This window comes from Zonotrichia leucophrys, chromosome 1A, assembly GCF_028769735.1.
Source record: "Zonotrichia leucophrys gambelii isolate GWCS_2022_RI chromosome 1A, RI_Zleu_2.0, whole genome shotgun sequence".
Lineage (NCBI taxonomy): Eukaryota > Metazoa > Chordata > Aves > Passeriformes > Passerellidae > Zonotrichia > Zonotrichia leucophrys.
The window spans coordinates 4,037,049-4,058,048 of NC_088170.1; the positions used below are offsets into that span (position 1 = coordinate 4,037,049).

The window sequence follows — 21,000 nt, forward strand, 5'->3', positions numbered from 1 at the left end:
ATCACCATTATAAGCAAGCAACTACTGCAAAACCAATTATAAACAGGATAAAGGACCCAATTGTTTTAAATTCAAATTAACCAGGCTTGCTTTAAGTCCAAACCATTGCCAAAATAAACCAGAAGGCCTGTGGTTACATCATAACAAAAAAGGCAACCTAAGAATCCCCTTCCTGAGGCAATGATGGCATCCAATCAATTTGAGTTCACATTATTAGTTGTGCAGGAATAGTAGAGGCAGAGTAATGGGGTATTAAATACTGAGTGTCCTTTACACAGCTTTGAAAATCCCCCACAGGGTCAGATGCCTGAAGTCCTACCTCACAACTAAGGGCCAGAACAGAATACGTGAAGGCACAGCTTTCTTATCTAGGCACACAGATCTGTAAACCCTCATTTTAAACAAATCTGTTTCTCCTGAAACCCATTTCAGACCTCTCCCCCTTGATTTTCCAGCAGTGGGCTCCAACTGCTGCCAGACCTCTGTTTACGTAAATGGGGAGAAATTCCATCTCCCATTTACCCAATGCCACAAAAATGACCCTCTTAATTGGCTTCAGGTTCTCTTCCAGAAAGTTTACTAGGGGTCATAAGAGCACTGAAGCCCCAGAAGAAGAAAAAGTGGAGGAGCAGCTTGGTCCTTGAAGCCAGAACTCCACATGAGCCAGCTCAGCCTTCCTGCACTGCCCTCCTCCAAAGGGTCTGCCCAGGGCCACAAAAATGAGATTGCAGGCACTCATCTCACTGAGCTCCTAAGGCCCTTCTGGTGCAAACCTCAAAAGAGCTTCATCCAAACCTTCCCTTTTTTCTCCTAACACCCTTGCAACTACAATTATGGTGATTTCTGCAAGCTACCTGCACCCATCCCAAGAGCAAGACTGCAGCACAGATTATCTGGTGCTGCTTGACCTTTTTCAGGTAACTGAGAGCACACATGCAATTTAAATCCAGACCTATTCATTGGAATCCACATGCAATTTAAATCCAGACCTATGCCTTTCACTCAGCCAGTTACTGAGGGACACACAAAGGCAGGGGTGCAGATATTCTGTGGGGGAGAAGGAAATGGAAAATAGCTTCAAAACGTCATAATCGTTGAATTATAGAGGAAGGGCACAAAAACACAATCAGGCTTTGCAAATTCTATCATTACCAGGTTAATTCCAAGCTATCCAGTTTCCTCTTACCTTTGTGAAGCAATTGAGCACAGAATTTCCCAAGTGCTGAAGACAAAGCAGTGGAGGCAGGACACAGATCAGGCAGCTCTGGGGATGCTGCCCAGGGCCCATCAACATCTCCAAGCACAGCAAACCCAGAATCCATCCAGGAATCCCCTCAAGAGCAGCAGAACCAGAGAGCTGGAAATGTACAATGCATCCTGGAGAGCCCCATGCAGAAAACAGCCACCAAAACCACACAGCCAAGAGGAAAAGCCAAGTACAAGGCTGGCAACCAACAGTGCCTTCCTGGGGCTGAGCTTAAATAGAGCTCCTGTGCCCAGGGGAGTGCAGGCAGGGCTCAGGTGAAGCTGATCAGGGCCATCAGAGCCAATTAGGACCCTAATAATGAACAGCTGGGGTTGCCTTTTCTGGCACTTCATCAGCATAGGCAATATGGGGTGAAAAAAGTGAGCGTTCAATAGAATATAATTCATTTGGAAGGAAATTCACTTATTCTCAACAATGAAGACATAGCTTTAGGATTTTCACTTTAAAGAAGAAAGAAGTGCTCACCTCCCCATTTTAGCTATGTTTTTCGTTCTGAGAGCCTCATAATAAGTGATATCATGCTTTTATGGCACTGATGTACACACTCATTGTCAAATAAAGCATGTCAGACTGTTTATTAAACAGATAAAATTGAGTCATACACAAACCCTGTCACAGCCAGTAAGACATCAAAGATTACAAAGTGAGACTACAAAGACATTCCAGCCATTTGGTGCAAATTCTAGAGGCATGGATCATTCCTAAACTGAGCCCATCCTGTCCCACATCCTCGTGGTACAGGACTGGATTCTGGGTTTCATGAATTGCAGAGAAAGAAAACCACAAAATCTCTGAGGGGAAGGATCCTGTTAAGAAATTCCCACAGTCAGTGGGAGCTCTCCAAAGTGACTGTGACCCACTGATGTGATCTTGCACATGCAGAGCCCCCAGCTCTGCACCTGAGGGTCAGGCTCACCCATGGTTTCACCCCCAGGGTGTTGAAAAGTAGCAGGTAACACAGATGGCACACACCCTGGCATCACCCTGCACTGCCCCATCAACCACGGCTCACAGACACATTTTATGAAAAATCCTCTCGCTGGGATTTTTCTCCTGAGAAGCTGAGAAGCCTCAGAAATTAAATGTGAACAATAATTTCTGCTGCTGTGGAATGCAAAAGGTGCATCTTTGATTGGTCTCATGTGGTTGTTTTTAATTAATGATTAATTAATCACGGGTCCAGCTGTGTCAGGACTCTGAGCAGTCACAAGGTTTTATTATTCATTCCTTTCTTTGCTAGCCTTCTGATGTCTCCTTTCTCTTTTCTTTAGTATAGTTTAATATATCATTTTCTTTTAATATAATATATATCATAAAATAATAAATCAGCCTTCTGAAACATGGAGTCAAGCTTCTCATTTCTTCCCTCAAACTCCACCACACCAGGGCTGTCCCTGCAGATATGCTTCCAGCAAAAGAAACACTGTCCCCATTGGAAGTTATCTCCAACACCTTTTAGGCCCCTGTGTCCTCTTTCCTCACTTGTGGGAGTGATTGTAACCTTGGAAATATTTTGGACTCTGAGATGCCCAATAACCGCGGCCACTGCATTGCCAGAGGCAGCAGCTGGACAGACAGATTGTTTAGAAGAGATCTTTGCTCTTGCTGATAGATGTGAGGGCTGAGAACAGCACCATCTTCTCTTCTCCTCCCCACTGGGCACAAAACTGGGCTTGGCAGCAAGTCCTCTCTCGGTGTTTTTTGCAGATGCAGAACCACATCCACCCACAAACAGGGGGAAATGTGGAGTGGGCGCATCAGGAACAGGGAATCTCTGTCAGAGGGAAGTGGTGCTACTCAGAGACATTCCTCACTGGCTTTTCCAGCACAGCCTGGGACAGGGAGTGCCACAGGAAGAAGAGGCTGGACCATGAGTATTTAAGGCAGAGAAAGAGTCATAACAGGGAAAATAAAAGTAGAAAATGAAAGATTTCCCAACCAAGCCATAGAGATTTTGCATTTTGACTGGGCTCTCAGGCTTCAATTTTAATTGTGCTTTTACTTGGGTACAAAAAGCAGCTTAGAGGCACAAAATGAGCAGGCAGAGCTCTGTGAGGCTTGGAACACTGAGCTAAAATGCTGACTGTGATCTTGGGCAGCTCACAAGCAGCCCTTACGCAAGCTGGGATCTGCTCCAGCACTGCCAGCTCTGCTGCAGCTCCTGACCTTTCCCTGGACCTCAGATGGGAATGATTTTTAGTCTCTCCTGTCTGGACTCAATTTGATCCCAAGCAGCAGGGCAAGGAAAGAAAAAAAAGTTTATTCTCTAAAAGCTTTACATACTGGATGCTTAAAATGTAACACTCGCCCCTCAGAGCTATATTCCCAGCCCAGAGCTGGTAAGAAGCAACATGTTTTTTGCTTTAATCCTTTCCAAAGACACATTCCATAAATTGCTAGCATCCTTGCCAACCACTCAGTCTCTTAGTGAGCCCACATACCAGCTTTAAAGTAAGCTCTTCTAAAACCAATGCAACCGTCCTGTGGGTTAAGTTTATATTATTTCCAGATTCTTATAGCTGCAGGCTCCTTTTTAAAGTTGCAAATGATAAGTCATCTCTTTGTTGCCAGTACTTTTTTTTCTTTTTTAAACTTTGTTTAAACTGTTCACTGATGGACTTAGTGAAAAACAGACTGTACTAGCTGTAACTTAGCAGTATATGCTGTAGCAACAGGAGCACAGCCTGTATTCTGCAGCAGGAGTGGTGAAGAATCCCTGTTTGGACAATTCAGCCTATTAATAACTCCAGTACAGATATCAGTGCTTAAAGTCAAGGAAAAAAAACAACATATTGCACTGACACAGCACCTTTCATACCAAAAGAGATCAGTTGCAACTCTCAACAGCATAACCTGTATAAAGAAACTACCCTAAAAAAACACAAGGGTGTAAGGGATTTCCTGACTTCATGCCAGTTAAACAGAAGGGGAAAAATCAGTGATAAAGCAGCCACTCCTCCTTCTGGCCCACCAGGGTTGAGTAAATTCCTGATTTTGATGGCTTCTTGTGTCCCTGTCCTGACCAGCACAGAAAGCAGATCAGGGAAGCAGGCACCAAGCACTTCCAGAGCACTGCAGTCCTTGCTTCTCTCTATTTCCTGACAGACTGGAGAAATTTATTGCAAAAATTTCACCACTCCCAAATTAAATTTTAGAAATATAATTGTATGAAATGCTCTTCTTTTCAACTTTTACTCTTTTGCCCAGTTTTTTGTCCCACTGTACATTCCAACAGTCCTCACCAAAATTCTATCTGGAGCTGAGAAAGCTTTTGCTTCTCCTCATAAGAGGAGTTAATTTTCTCCTCTATCTTCCACATTTTAGCCCTTTTTTTTTTTGTTCTGAATGCCTCATAATAATTTTTTTTTTCACCTCCACATTTTAGCCATGGGTTTGAACACCAGAACTCTTCTCCAGCTTCTCTCAGGAATTTGGTGCCAGAAGCAGAAACAGAGAGGAGGAGGAAATGCAGAAAATTCCAGGGAATGATGCTACCCTGGATCTTCAGACCTCATTCCACGGGGCCTCTTCCACTGCTGCTCACACCAGAGCTGCTCCTGGGTGATGAGTGGGAGCTCTTTGTTTACTGAAAGCAGAATCTGCTCTCAGCTCCCAGCTGCACATGGCAGTGTGGAGATGTGCAGTGCTGCCCAGGGAAGGCTCTGAGATTGTTTTTAAATTGCACATCCTGCAAACTCATCAGCCTCCAGCTTAACTTTGATAAACAGCTGGGAATTGGTGCTGGGAGCTCCAGCCAGGACTGGGTTGGGGCTGGCTGGCTTTTTCTGTAATTGTGCTGCATTTATCAGAACATTGTGTTTGACCCTTTTCATGGATCAGCTGGGAAAGCAAAGCTCCCATGCCTGCCTGTGAACTCACACTCTGCTTCTGCAAACATCCATATAAACAACTTAATCCCACATACTTGACTGCTCTCCTAATTGAATATTTGCAAGGCTTTGACTTTAGTGTAAACTGGCTTCACAGGAGAGCGTGCAGCATTTTCTATACTTTAAAAGCAAGACTGGCATTAAAATAAAAAAGAATAAAATTAAAAAAAAAGACCACAACCCAAAACCATTTCCTCCATGCCTTAATTCGCCCTAAATTTACCTTGTGTGTTTCAAAAGAGGAGAAAAGGCAGGATGGACAATCAGAGTGAGGGTGAAAAAGCAGAACTGATTAACAAGCATGCCCAATTCCCCTTCATTTGCTCTGTTGAACTGTTATGGTCAGTCTGAATGCTTGGAGGTCCCCTAGAAATTCAGATATGGTATATCTGCTTCTAAAATTCAGATCTCTAAGCAAGAAAATTCAGAGGGGTTTTCAATGGGTTTTATTTAGGGGAGGAGTTTTTTGTGGTTGGTTTTTTTTGTTTGTTTGTTTGTTTCACTTTGGTTTTTGGAGGTTTTTAGTTTTTTGGGTTTTTTTTTTTGTTGTTGTTGGTTGGGTTTTGGTTGGGTTTTTTTGGGGTTTTTTGTGGGGTTTGTTTTGTTTTGTTTTTTGGTTTTGGGGTGGTTTTGGGTTTTTGGGGGGTTTTTGTTTGTTTGTTTTTGGGGGTTTTTTGTTGGTTTTTTTAAAAGTCTGCTTCAGCTGCTTACCATCTTCAGGAGCAAGCAGAAAGCACAGATCCATTGCACAGTTATTATATTAATTTAGTTAATTTATTGACCTAAATATATTAATTTAGTTAATTTATTAACATGAATTCAGTTAATTTCTTGACCTCGGGCATACACAGGAGTTCCTTCAGCTGCCTGCACGCCCTGGGGCAGCAGTGAAGCTGCACCTTAATTTTGCAGGCAGAATGGAGTGAAGCATTGGCTGCAAGGCTGAGCTTGCTCCTGCCACTGCCTGGAGCTGAGGGCTGGGACACCTTTAGGACAAGCCTTGGGCTGGGACAAAGTTCTTATTTCCCTTAAATGGTGTCTCTGACACTGCATTTGGGGGACCTGCCTTGGTTACTCCCCGAGTGTTTACCTAAATTCTAACCATGTGATTTGAAGTGCCTGGTTTATAATTGCCAGAGCCACATGCTGGGATCCCTGGCAGGGATTTAAAGCCTGAGATCAGCCCCAGCTCTGGCAGTGCAGGGAGCAGAGCCGCCCTCAGCCCTTTGCCAGCTCAGCACCAGGATTCCAAGGGGAGCCTGTGGGCCACTGAGAGGGGAAAAGGGGGTCCTGTGGCTCATCTGCTGGGGCACAACAGGCTCAGCCCTTGTCCAGCCACAACTCAGTAGGATGGTGCAGAAAACTCACCAGGGTTGGTGCAGAAAACTCGTGATGGTGTTCACAGGGGTCTCAGGTTGAAGGAAGAGATGAGGATTTGACTCCATGTTTCAGAAGGCTTGATTTATTATTTTATGATATATATTACATTAAAACTACACTAAAAGAATAGAAGAAAGGATTTCATCAGAAGGCTAGCTAAGAATAGAATAGGAAGGAATGATAACAAAGGTTTGTGGCTCAGGCTCTGTGTCCGAGCCAGCTGGACTGTGATTGGCCATTAATTAGAAACAACCACATGAGACCAATCAAAGATTTACCTGTTGCATTGCACAGCAGCAGAAAATCATTGTTTACATTTGGTTCCTGAGGCCTCTCAGCTTCTCAGGAGGAAAAATCCTAAGGAAAGGATTTTACATAAAGGATGTCTGCGACACAAACTCTCTTCTGCGGTTGTCCAAGTGAGCGAGGTTGGAGATAAAATGAACATGAGATAAGAGATTAAACAGAGATGAACATGGGATTAGAGATAAACTGGGGGTTTGTTTGCCTTACCCTGCCTTTTAGGCTGTGATTTCCCCCCATCAGCACCAGTTTCTCTGCTGGGTCAGGCACCCAGAGAAGCTTTTTGCTGCAAGAACCATACAAGTGGTTTTGTTCAAGGCCCTTATTTGCTTTAATAAGGATATGAAACAAATCTGGATGGGAGGGACAGCCAAGCTGGTTCAGGACTGGGCCCAGCAGCTTTTGCCTCAAGTTCAACAGTGAATAAATTGAGTGCCAGCCATTTTCTCTTGATGCTGGAGAAGGAGAGGAAGCTTCCCTAGCTGATGGGATGCTGTCCCACTGTTCAGCTGGCAAGAAGGAGAATTTTGGGACAGAAGGTCAGGAGAGGGAGTGTTCCCTGGACTGCAGCCTTGGTCCTGCTCTCTGTGAGGGCAGGAGCCAAGAGGACCCATGAGAGCACATGCTGGGAGTGAGAGGACACTAATTTGTTGACAGTTAACAAAGCTGATATTTGAGGGATGTGTCATAACATTCCAAGGAGCAGAACTACAATAATGGAATGTGTTTTCACTTGAGATAGTGTCTTTTTGGCTAATGGATGCAGGGAGAAACAAAGGATGAGCCTTTATGAGAGAGGGGGAGGTGAAACCCACAATTTTGAGCCCCATGGAGAAGGAGCAGGTGGTGAGACTTACCTGGACTCATCTGCAGTTTCATCCCAGACCTCCATACACATGGAGATTTACTGATTTGCAATCTTGTTTAATAATTTTAGCCTTAGACACTCCCAAGGGACCAGCAGCCCTTCACTATTTGACACTCAAATTTCACCCAATGCCAGCTCCAAGCACTCCTCCTCCACTCCCTATAAAGTCCACTGGTTTTTCTCATTGTTTTATTGTTGTCTTACCTAGTACAATTGCTTTGTATAAATATAAATGCATTTGCTTTTAAAATGCACCATATGAGAGACCTGTACTTGTTGGACCACACTGGTATAGTCAAACTATATAGGCTAAAGAATTTGGCTCCCCAATACTTATAAGAACTGGCTAATGAAGAAATAATAAGTGATCATGCTGAAGAGAAGGGACAGGTATAAGTCCTGGCAGCATTTAAGAAAAATTACTTGCATGTCAGCTTCTCCCCAATGACACAACCTCAAATGGGAGTGCCAGGGCTATCAGGCATTTCAGAGACAGAACACAACAATAACACCAGTTACTGCTCTCTGCTCAGCTGGAGCTCTTAAATGTGTCCTAAGGACAGCAGGGGAAAAAGTCTTTGTTCAAGCATTGTTCTTCCTTCTGAGATGTGTTTTTTGTCCCACAGTGCAACAGGTTTTCAACACAATGGATGGAAATGTGAACTCACAGCTTTGAGATGGCAGCACATCACATTCTGGGGACTGGGATTTGCTTTTGAGCTTGAGCTGTACAGGCATTAGAGGGTTCATATCTCTTGGCTGTGTCACTTACATGCAAAATGGGTGTTCATTTTGCAAGATCTCATTAGGAAACACATCTGACATTCTAATGAAGGACAACTTTTACTCAGTGCTCATGGAGGATTAGCAAGCTCTGGATCACCTTTCAACTACCCACAAAGCCTGAGCTGAACGGCAACAGCAGAAGTGTCAGTGTATTCCTGATTGAGCCTGTCCTGATGGAATATTTGGGATTCCTGCTCCATCAGCTGGAATCCTGAGCAGTTTTGCCACAGAGCACTCACCCAGCTCAGGCCTGAGAGCACTCAAATCAGCTGCCAGCAGGCAGGAGCAGCCTGATCACACACAGCAAACCAAAACACCCACCCTGACACCTCCATGAGTGTGCAGCAGCCACTTTTCAAAGCTGAGCTATTACAGGTGCACCAATTGATCTGGAGTCATGCAGCAGCCAGATGTCCAGAGCTGACTGGGCCACTGAACTGCCAAGAAAAACAATCAGCTGTTTTTTGCAGAAAGTAACTGGGCTGGCAAGCCTACAACCTGCAGCAAAAAGAGTCAGAGTCCAAGCCATCCTTTCAGTAAAACTGCTGATCATCGTTATTTCCTGCCTACAGAGGGTGAAATAAATTGCTCATCAGCTTTTAAATTAAGTTATTAGTTAAATGTGGCTACAGCACACACACTGCAAAGCCTGGAATAGCAGAGGTTGCTGCCACAGAGGAGTGCAGAGCAGCAGGTATTATATTATATTATATTATATTATATTATATTATATTATATTATATTATATTATATTATATTATATTATATTATATTATATTATATTATATTATATTATATTATATTATATTATATTATATTATATTATATTATATTATATTATTACTACCAAGAATGCTAAAGAAAACCGGTGACTGTCTCCAGACAGCCAGGACACAGCTTTGAGTGATTGGCCAAGGAAACAAAACAATCTTTAGCAGAACCTAATTGACAAATCACTTCAGGTAAACAATCTTCTTAACACCTTCTACATGTGCAAAAACAACAGGAGCAGCAAGTAGGGATAAGAATTGTTTTCTCTATCTTCTCTTTGTGCTTCTCTAGGAAAAAGCCCTGAGAGAGGAAATGCGAATGGCACAAATCCCCACGTCCCAGTCTCCTTTCTTGTCCCCTCCTCACTCAGACTTGTGTGATGCTCCTATTGAGAGTGAGCTTGTCTCACCTTTGGGGATCTGAGTGCTTCTGGATTGCAGCCAAAAATGCCATCCTCTTGCCCAAAGGGGAAGCACTGCTCATGAAAAACCTTCACCTGAAGCAGGTATTAAAGCTGTCCCTCTCTTCCTTGAAGATATTTTACCACATCAGTGTTTGCTGTGGGGACAAGTGACATCCTCATGATAAGGACAAGAACCACAGCTGGAGAGGGAAGGAGTGAGCAGCGCTCCTGGTCTAAGAGGAAAGAACAAGTGACAAAAGAAACAGGCAGAGGCTGAGGTGAACCAGCTTTAGATATACTCCTTCCTTGTTCTCTGCTCTTGCCAGAGCCCATTTTTATATTCAGACACACAATAAAGTAGTGTTGGCTGGCCCTGGACACTCTCAGCAGCCCATGCTGTCTCAGCAGCCTCTTTCTTACAAAGAGAACCATTAAACTCTGCCTTGCCTTGCCTTGCCTTGCCTTTCCCGGCCTTGCCTTTCCCGGCCTTCCCTTTCCCGGCCTTCCCTTTTTCCTTTCTCCCTCCCCCAAATCTGGCTTCAGGAATGGCTGATGAATGACTTTACCATTTCAAACAATCAATTTTGCTCAGAGATCAAGCAAGAGCCTGAATGGTAAAGGATTGGGAGGGTTATTGGTGATGACAGACAGATGTTTAGCAAGAAAGACAAATCCCAAATTTACCTCCAGCATCCTGGCCCCAGTGACCCATGGAGCAGCATTTTATGTGGCCATCAGCTCCATCAGGCAGAGGATCAGATATCAGGTATTATATCAGATATTTTGAGCAAAATGCCTCAGAAAACAGCTGCAATATTTAGCATCCTTTGATCTTCCTATTGCCTCCAAAATTGCTTATTGCCACTTTAAATCAACTTCTCAGGGGAAGAGCAGGCTTGTCCTCCAGCCCACGTGTTGCACAGACATTCTGAACATCCCTGGCCATTAAACACATTTGTTTGCTGAGAGGGAGCCCTGGGTGCTCCTGTAAATGATGGCTGAGGTAATCCCATTGCTCAGACTTTCCACTGCCCCTCCAGAGCAGAAATGCCTCTTCACTTCCCCTCTGCAGAGTGGCACTGCCTCCTGTGCAGAGCAAAGGGAATGATCCCTATATATGGGCTCAGAAGTGACTCAGGAGCTCGCACAAGGCAAGGCACATGTCATTATTCCATGGGTAAAGCCTCTCTAGTCAGCAGCAGTGAAAAGGAAAAAACACCAGAAAGTTTTCACATAAAATGTTCAGGAAAATGTTTCCAGGTTTTCCAATCTTTTGGAAGTATTTGAGCTATTTGAAACCTCCCTCAGCTTGTGCACTAGAGGAGAAAATAGTAAGAAAAGACAAGGATTTGGATCTATAACAGGACAAGGAATTTTTATAAGCTATTTTTAATCACAATATTTTTTCAAACTTCTCCCTCTCATCACTCTCCACAAAGTTGTGGAGAACCCACATTTTACTGATGTCCCCTTTATAATTCTCTGACTTTGCTGCTTCGGTGCTTTTGGCAGAAGCATCTACCCAGCTGTGGCTTGGATTTTAGGGAAAAATCTCTATTTTGCACGGATTCACCTGCTGCTTTTTAGGACCTTGCACATCCAACAACCTGCAAGGCTGAAGTTATTCTGTTTTGCAAAGAATCAGAGGGAAAAGGCACAGGACAGGGGAACCTGGCACGAGTCAGGCAGCGCTGTCATCAGTCCAGAGGTTCTGACAGGTTTCCACAACACAGAAAGGAGGAGGTGATAGAAAATAATGGACAGAAAATTAAACCAAAAGGAAGAAGCAGAGATCCTCCCCAAGCACTCCCTCACTGTTTCTTTGTAAACAAACAAACATGTTAACAAAGGAAGAGCAAAAAGTCAAAATGCACTTTGCAACCAACTAAAGAAAGCCTTAAAAAGGAATAGAGACTATCAGAGCCAAGACACACAAGAATCTTGATAGAAAGAGAAGTGCTGGAAGTTAAAAAAGACAGTGAAACAAGATGTCAGGGAGAGCTCCATCAAGACTAGAAAACATTTTTATTATACTTGGCATTAACAACTGACTGTGGCCGAGATGTAGAAGGAACATCCATAACACCCCATTGTATATTAATTTAACATCAAGAAAAATGCAATTCTCTGGGAACATGAAGGCTCCTTGCTGCCAGCTGCCTGCTGTGCCAGCCTGGCTTCTCCCCATCCTGGCTCTGCTCCTGGCCAGGAGCATTTCCAGAGGAGGGGCTGGGTCTGCTGGGCAGAAACTTGAATTTGCAGGCAACCCCAATGACGGGAAAGATGATTGAATCTGACTCCATGTTCTTAGAAGGCTAATTTATTATTATATTATATTATATTATATTATATTATATTATATTATATTATATTATATTATATTATATTATATTATATTATATTATATTATATAATAAACTATATATACTAAAGAATAGATAAAGGATACAGACAGAAGGCTAAAAAGAATGATAATGAAAACTCATGACTCCCTCCAGAGTCTGACACAGCCTGACCATGATTGGTCATTAAGTTAAAACAATTCACATTAACCAATGAAACAATCACCTGTGGGTAAACAATGTCCAAACCACATTCCAAAGCAGCAAAACACAGGAGAAGCAAATGAGATAATTATCGTTTTCCTTTTTCTCTGAGGCTTCTCAGCTTCCCAGGAGAAGAATCCTGGGCAAAGAGATTTTTCCAGAAAATATGACAATGACAAGAAACCAGAGTGCTTCACTGGGGACGCCACCCTGCTGCCAGGGCAGGGATGAAGCCACAGTCCCCTGACACTGATGGAGATTTTCAGGGTCAGGAATGGTCCTGTTGCCTCAGCACGTGGTGTTACCCCTTGGGTTTTCCATCCTGACACCCAGAGCCCCTTGGCTACTCCACAGGCACTGCCAGTGCTGTGAAGGAATGGAAAATGGAAGTGGAAATGGCAAAAATGCTGTGCTGAGACACCTCTGCTTGTGCTTGTGGTATTTTGGGGGAAATTCCCCCACTGAAAGGCTTGGCAAGCTCTGGAACAGCCTGAGCAGGGAAAGGGTTCATCCCCCATCTCTGGAGGGATTTCGTGGCTGTGTGGATGTGGCACTTGGGGATGTGGTTTGGTGGTGGGCTTGGCAGAGCTGGATTTACAGTTGGATTTGATGATTTTAAGAGCCTTTTCCAAGTTCTCTGTAACACCTCTGCCAAGCAGGAATATCACAGCTTTGCTGTTCTCCTGAAGAGTATAACCTGGAAACGGAAGAACCTCTCTTCCCCATGCAAAGGGACTTTTTCTCCTCTTTTCCAGCTTCTCAAAAAGATGCAGAGAATGGGATTACAAAGTCACGGTGTTTCCATGCATGGAACATCAGTCACCAGCCCAGAACTTTGTCCATCCTGCGCATTTCTGAGGAAAACAAAGCATCAGCAAACTGAACAAAGCATCAGCAGCCATTACTGCTGCATTTCCTCCTGGTAAAGCAAATTTCTTGCTGGGGCAGAACATACAAAAAAGAAGAGGGTTTTGCTTGCAGTATTTCACTATTAAGGAAAAGTTTTGAACACTTTTCATGTCAGGGCTCAGCAGGCAAATCCTGGAGCAGGTAAATGATGAGTGACTTGTGTTCTCAGCTCTCCCTTTTCTTCCCTCTTCCCAGGCTGAGGAATACATTTGTAGGATGAGGAATGCATTTTGTAGGATGCTACACAAAGGGTGAGCAGAGCTTTGACAAACACAGTGCCAAGTACATGACAGAGACTTTCAAGTGGTTGTGCTGAGGCAGTAATTTCATGGTTTGCTCGGTTCCAGGCTTTAACCTCAGTGCCAAGAATCGATGCCACATAATAATGAAAAGTCTAAAATGATTTTTAAATACAGAGAGAGAAAGAAAGGCAGTACAAAATACAGCTAAAAATAAAAGAGCAAAAGTAAGCAAATAGTGAATGCTCAAAATGGGCATGGCAGCTTCCTCTGGATCAAAATTAAAACTTTGTTACCACCCAGTCTAGTGAACCTGGAGTGGATCTGGAAGACATTAAAGACATGGAATGAAAAACACAGAGTTGAAAAATTATATTTGATTACTAATTAAAATAAACTGTAAAAATAACAGCAGTGGGCTGCCAATACCATGTACACTTCTGTAGTGCATCCAAAGACACTGTGAGGAATTGCACTGCTCACTCTTTGAAAGAGGAACATTTGAATAAAAATGCATAACCAAGTTTAGGACAGTGCAGAAACATCAGCCCATCCCTTGTGTGTTGTGAGGCTGAAAAGCCAAGCCCCAGCTGGGACTTGGGACAGGGATGAAGACCTGAATGGATCAGGCTGAGACTGGACCTGGTGCTCAGGCTGGGCCCACAAGCAAAGGGTGCAAGGGGATGATCTCAGGTGCCAACTCATACCCTACATAAAATACACCATCTTAATTTAATGCACTTTTTGGCCTTTCAACTACAGAGTGTATTGAACTCCATAATTTGCCTTTGAACTTTGGTGGAAATGGCTTTTTATACATATTTAATTTTTTTCTAGAATAGATGTCAAGGGTGCTAAGAAAGAAAACCAAATTACCTGGGGGTTTGGGTTGGCTGTTTTTGTTTAAAGCACAGTCTGAACTAAACTGGGTTCTGCCAACAATCAATTGGTTCTGGGCAATCTGGGCTGTGATTCCAGCACATCAACCATGGGAAACCTTGGGGAAAAGTTCCTGAAAAGGGCAAATCCCACCTGGGAGCTTCCCACATCCTGCAGGAATTGTGAGGTGGGGTGGAAAACCTTGGGAAAAGACCAGCCTTTTCCTTTCCTTTCAGAGAAAGCAGCACAGCTTTTCTTTTTACCTTTTCCTTCTCCCTTTTCCCTTTCCTTTCCTTTCCTTGAAATTTCCTTGAAATTTCCTTCCCTTGAAATTTCCTTTCCTTTCCTTGAAATTTCCTTTCCTATTTCCTTTCCTGGAAATTTCCTTTCCTTTCCTGGAAATTTCCTTTCCTATTTCCTTTCCTGGAAATTTCCTTTCCTTTCCTTGAAGTTTCCTTTCCTGGAAATTTCCTTTCCTTTCCTTGAAATTTCCTTTCCTATTTCCTTTCCTGGAAATTTCCTTTCCTATTTCCTTTCCTTGAAATTTCCTTTCCTATTTCCTTTCCTGGAAATTTCCTTTCCTATTTCCTTGAAATTTCCTTTCCTATTTCCTTTCCTGGAAATTTCCTTTCCTTTCCTGGAAATTTCCTTTCCCCAGCCCTGCTGGGAGTCTCCCAGAGGAAACACAAGTGTTGGCAGACTCCATGGCAGTGATCCCCCAGACAAGTGGATCAAGAGCTTTTTATAGCTAAGAGACTGGGTCTCTCACAGGAGATTGAAGATGGAGCTCCATGAAAAGCTGCCCTCAGGAATTTTGTCACCAGAGGAGCCCTTGTCCCTGTCCCTATTCCCATTCCCCCAGGCCAGCACACACAAACCAGCTCTAGGGAAGTGAATGTCCTCCAACATGAAACTTCCAAAGGGCCAGAGATCTAAAAAACTCATCAGAGGGCTGCTTCATTTGTACTCAGGAACTGTGGCGTGTCTTAAAAATCTCTTCAGTCTCTTTTGCCTTTGATAAATTACACACATTAGCCACCCCAAAGTCTGCTCAGTAGCTGCCACTCCACTGTAACATCTTGCTTTCTTCTCCATAAATTCACTGTCCTTTCCCTGTCATCCATCTTCCTTCCGTCAAGGAACCACTTGAGCTCCTTTAATTCAGGCCCATTTTCCCAGGCACAGCTGAAAGCCTTTGCTTGTGCTCATGGCAGGAAATGCCTGGCTATCTGTTAGGCAAACTGATTCAATAAATACAAAACTTCCAGGGCAGTTCTCAGTCCTGTTGTCCCATTTCCCTAATACAAAGTGAATTTACCTTTGTCTAAACCCCGTGGCAACATTTCAGGACCCAACCAGGGGCAGCAGTGGTTGAGACCAGCACAGATCTTCCATAAGGCACCCACCAACTCCTGAACTTCATCAGAAGGCTCCAAGGTCAGAGATTTTGGCTTCAAATCTTCTCTTTGCTGTTTTTTTCACCAAAGTCCATCCATTCCTCTTCCATGGTGTCAAAAAATCAGCAGTCAGTCACTTTGTTTTATGCTCCCTTTTGCCATTGGAATGCATTTAGCATAGCCCTGGAGGAAAAACAATACTGGTTTGTCAGATTTCTACAATTTCTAATTAATACAGAACTTTTCTTCTGCTGCATCCTTTCCCTCTGCCTTTCTGCATGAGTTCCTTAGCTCAGGAAAGCAGATTCTGATTTCCCCTAGGCCAGTTTTTGATTTTTGTTGTAACTTTACCTGCAAACATTATTCTGCTCATTGGGTCAGATGTGAATTTTTGATGATAGCATTCAAGATGACAGCCAGAAGACATGAAAATGGGGCCATGCAAAAATAATTATACCAGGGACATTTAACAGCAGAGCACAGTACAGAGGGAACCAGTGCATCAGGCACCCTGTAGATAACATCTTATCTCTGAAGATAATATCTTTTCATGTTGGTTTTGTTGATTTTTTGGTTTGATGGGGGTTTTTTGGTTGGGTTTTTGGGGTGTTTTTTTTTTGTTGGGTTTTTTGGGGGCTTTTTTGGTGGAGGAAGGGAACATTTTTATTAAATCTTTGTTTTTAAACTAAAAAACTATTTTCACTTAAAAAGCCAAAAATATCTTCCGACATGGCAGCTCTGTGTCTTCAGCTTGTATGTTTGCAGAATATATACATACTTTTTAATACATGGTGTATATATTTTATATATGGTGTGTATATATATATATACATATACTATATATATATGTGTATATGTATATATACACACCATATATATGTGCCATCTATTGCATGAGCCTAAACAAACTCAGAAGTAATAACAGGAGTTTTCAAATAAAATTAGGAAACTCCTACCCAAAGAAAATGGCACTTACTATGTACCCAAAAATCCAAGTCCTAGCAAGAAATGCCATTTATTTGTCTTCTTTTTTAACCTGTTCTTTCTGCTTTCCACTCATGGTTTGAATTAATGTCTTTTGGGAAGAGAAAGGGCAAAGGAAAGGGGGAATAGGACATGAAATGTGTCTGGCAAGGCAGGGTAGAAGGAGGAATGGGCAAATCCTGACCCCTCTGAGCTCACCTGGGGTTTGGCAGGCACCAGGGAGGGTCCTGAGCATCTCTGTGCTCCTCACCTTGTCCCTGCTCTTCATGCCCAGCAGAACACAGCCCTCACACAGGCTCCAGAAACAGCTTTTTTTGCACCAAAAATCTGGAAGCTGATTCCCTTGTGCTCCTTTTTTTAAAAAAGAGGAATGTGTTCTGGCTGCTGAACAAGAACAGTAAAGATGGGTTGTAACAGATACAGTTAAACCCCTTAAACCAACTTTTTAAATTTTATCTCTTTGCCCTACCCCCCCTCCATTCAATTCACACAACAAGCAAATCCACCCACTGAACATAAACATAAATAGATTTTCATGGGAAAGTTCATTAAAAAAAAACCCTCAAGTCTTTTTTTTAAATAATTTAATGGATATGTCAATGAGCAGCTGTAAGCTAAAATCATTGTCATTCTCACTCTTCTAACAAAATCAAAACCAGAATCTTCCTGGGTAATTCCCATCTTTGCATAGGTCAGATGCATAAATTATGTTATTTTTCCCCAGGCCTCCTCCACAGCCAACACTAAGGATGAGCAATAAATTTCCTCACTAGATGGAGCAAGAGCATCTAGATAGCAGAAGGTATGCCAAAATTCTGTAATGGGACTTTCACAACTGGGACAGCCCAACTCCATTCACAGGCCCTGGAGAACCACAGAGCTCCTGCCTTTTATTCCAGCAAGGTCAGTGCTCTGCTTCAGTGGCTCAGAAATGCTCAAAAATCAGGGGGATTTACCCTGATTTGAGAAATATTCAAAAATCAGGGGGATTTACCCTGATTTGAGCAATACTCAAAAAGCAGGGGGAATTCCCTGATATGGTAAATGTCTTCAAACAGGGAAGGGCTCTTGCCACCCTGGTTCCCAGCCTCAGCAATGCTGTGGCTGACAGACCTACACAAACCATGCTCCTGCTGCCTTTGCTTCTGGAGGAACAGGAATTTTTGGTGGTGGTCTCTCCTGTCCAGCTCAGCCCCCATGGGCAGGTTTGAGTTACCAGTGGTGCAGGTGTGGCATTCACATTTTCTGGAAAAATCCCTTTGCCCGGGATTTTTCTCCTGGGAAGCTGAGAAACCTGAGAGAAAAATGAAAACAATAATTACCTGATTTGCTTCTCCTGTGTTTTGCTGCTTTGGAATGTGTTTGGAGATTGTTTCATTGGTTTCATGTGAATTGTTTTGACTCTTTGGCCAACTGGGGCCAAGCTGTGTCATGACTCTGAGGAGAGTCACAAGTTTTCATTATTATCTTTTTAGCTTTTCTGTAAGTATCCTCTCTGTATTCTTTAGTATAGTTTAATATAGTATTCTTTCATATAATACAGATCATAAAATAATAAATTAGCCTTTCTGAGAACATGGAGTCAGATTCATCATTCCTTCCTGCCACAGGGCACCCCACAAATACAATAGTGCAGGGACACCTCAGCTGCTGCAAACCCATGGCAGGAAGCTGAATTGGTTCTTGTAGCCACTGTTGGTTCTCCCTTGCTGAAATAAATGCCATTTTCAGTCCCTGGTGAAACTCCTCCTGGGTATTACCAGCACAGAGGGTTTAGTATGGATTTCCACCATTTCAGAAATACCTGGAGGGCTGCAGGGTCTCTTGGAGTGGGAGCTGCTGGTTGTACTGATGGATGGAGTGATATTTTCTGCAGGTTGTCTGGCAGCTTCAGTTAAATCCACACTGAGAGTTATTCCTGTTCTCCCACATCCTTAAATCTATGGCAAAGTGTCAGAGTTTAACCCCAGCTCCCTGCCAGCCCCTGCACTTCTGAGGCAAACTGATCCTCTCCTCCTCCTTCCTGAGACCTTACAGTGGAAAACCTGATTATTTCCTAACTGGAGATTCAGCAAGCCCTTTGTGACCTGGCATTTGGTATTCTATTCTGAGAAAAGCTTCTGGTGTGGACAAAAACACCACCCTTCTCTAGGGCTGAAGATCAACAAAAATATTAACAAAACAAAATAGGATGTACACAAGCCTAAGGATTTTTTTTTTTAATGTTTGACAACCTTAATTATCAGCCCTGTTGCCACCAGAGGAAATGACAGGACAAAAGAAATCCAACATGCAAGCACAGAAAGTTACAAAGCCCTACAGAAACTGTTTCATGTTAACAACAAATCCTACAACAAGGATCATTTCTCCCCAGCGTTTGATAACCGAGGATTAAAACAAGTTTTTTGGTGCAACATGAGGATAAAAAATCCCCTTTCTTCCCAGCTTAATCCACCCCATAATCCAGCCCCACCCTGAACTTTCAGCCTTTGGGGAACTGCAGTTTTACACAGAGATTTGCAGTTTCCCAACATGGGAATTATTACATTAATTTAATTATTGATGTGAGAACAATCATTTGGTGAGATGACGTACGTGCTGTACTTCTGAGGAAAAGACAGCTCACAGCAAACATTCCTAGTGGGATGAAATTCCCCTGTGACATATTCCTCTGCCTTCCAGAGAGCTGCAGCACAGTGATTTTCCCCCAGGAATGCTGTCTTGGGACAGGAGCTGTCTTTTTTGCCACCTTCCTTTCAGAGCGTGACGTATTTCACAAAATGCCTGGGTAAATAATATTGCATAAAATTACAACAAACGAGAGGCAGAGCAAGATGCAAACAAAGGCATAAAAATGTTCTTAAAATGCCAAGTATTTTTGTAGCGGATGACAATGGCTTTTTTTTCCCCTCCATCTTTGTGTCCCCACTAAATGTTTTCCTGTTGGACAAAAAACTGAGTTTTTTCCTGTTTTCTTAGATGATTTTCTATTTAAAAAGAATTCTAGAAAAAAAGCCCTTCCCAAAATAATTTCCAGCTTTTATAAACAAAATATTTATACCCCAAAGCTGTGGTTTTTCATTTCATTTTTTTAAATCTGTGGGGGGAAAAAAGAAAAATAAGAAAAAACCACTTTTGTCTTCTGAAATACTCTAAGGAGGAAAATAAAACCATAACCAGCTCTTCACAATAGCAGCACATGATTGTTTCTGCATTCTGTTATTTAGAGATAGGCACACCTTGCTGCAGGATTAGATGGGAGACTCCCAGGTCCCACAGGAGGAGTTCTGCAGCAAAGGGCAGCTTGTACACCTCAAACTGCTGCATGAACTCATTAACCCCAATAAATATCTGTGCTCACAGTCAGACTGAGGTCTCTGACTCAGGTTTCCTTGGGTTCTCACTGTCAAACCTTGTGCTGCCTTTATGCTCCTGCATGGGGAAGATGTACATATATTCATTATCTTATGTATGCTTTTTCAGGAAATACCTTTTACCTCCACCTACTCATATTTTGCCTTATTTTATGTGGAAAATGGTGTTGGTTGTGCAGCTTGCCCCTGTCCTTGATATATATTTTGAAGCCCCCTCCATTCCTGCATGTGTCTATTACAAGTTGCTCCTAATTATCCTAATTAACCTCTGACTTTGAGCAAAGCAGCTCCCAAGCATAAACCATAGAATCACAGAATGGTTTGGCTTGGAAGTTAAACTGACTGCAAAGTAATGACTGGATGCTGACATTAATACTGTAAAATGTGTTTTACAGTTGCAATTGCATCAATGAGAACTGTAATACACCAATTTCCTGAGGCTGTTTTATTTACTTCAAGTGGTTTGAGCTGGAGAAACATAACTGGGAAAGCATAACAAATGCATATTTCTTGGTGGTTTGCCTAGATTTGTTACAAAGCTGAAATCTAGACACTGGTCAAATGGTTCTTTATGGATATTGGTCATAGGTCTTTCTTTTTTACTTTAATTTCCTGTTACATTTCTATTCAGAATTTGAAATTGTCTGTCCTGAGAATTTCCCTTGTGGTTGCTCCACTTCAATCAGAGAAATTCATGTGGGCATTTTCTGGGAGCTAAGTATGCAGGTCTGAACTTTTTCTCAACTGTTCAGATTGCAGCTTTCAACACCAGAATTCTGCAAAACATTTAACACTCCAATAATGAGAGGAAAGAGCTCCCTCCTCCACCTTGACCCGTCTCCCCAGCAGGACCTGCTGGAGCCTGGAGAAAATGAAAAGCAAAGTTCTGTGAAGCATTTGGCTTTCTAAGGAAAGATGTGGATGTGTTTCGCTCCTGAGCCTGATGAAATCCTCCTTGTTTGTGCAATCACAGAACCAGGAGCCGGGTCACATCCCCAGGATGG

General features: G+C 42.8%; 1 protein-coding gene across 2 annotated transcripts in view; it reads right to left on the bottom strand.

The window, feature by feature from the left end:
* Positions 1–1,437, bottom strand: part of CALD1 (caldesmon 1) — a 202,585-nt gene extending 201,148 nt beyond the window's left edge. For both annotated transcript variants that reach the window (XM_064735488.1, XM_064735442.1), the window contains exon 1: positions 1,187–1,437. The gene's annotated coding sequence lies outside the window, so the exon portion shown is untranslated. The remainder of the gene's footprint in view (positions 1–1,186) is intronic.
* Between the last annotated feature and the right edge of the window lie 19,563 nt (positions 1,438–21,000).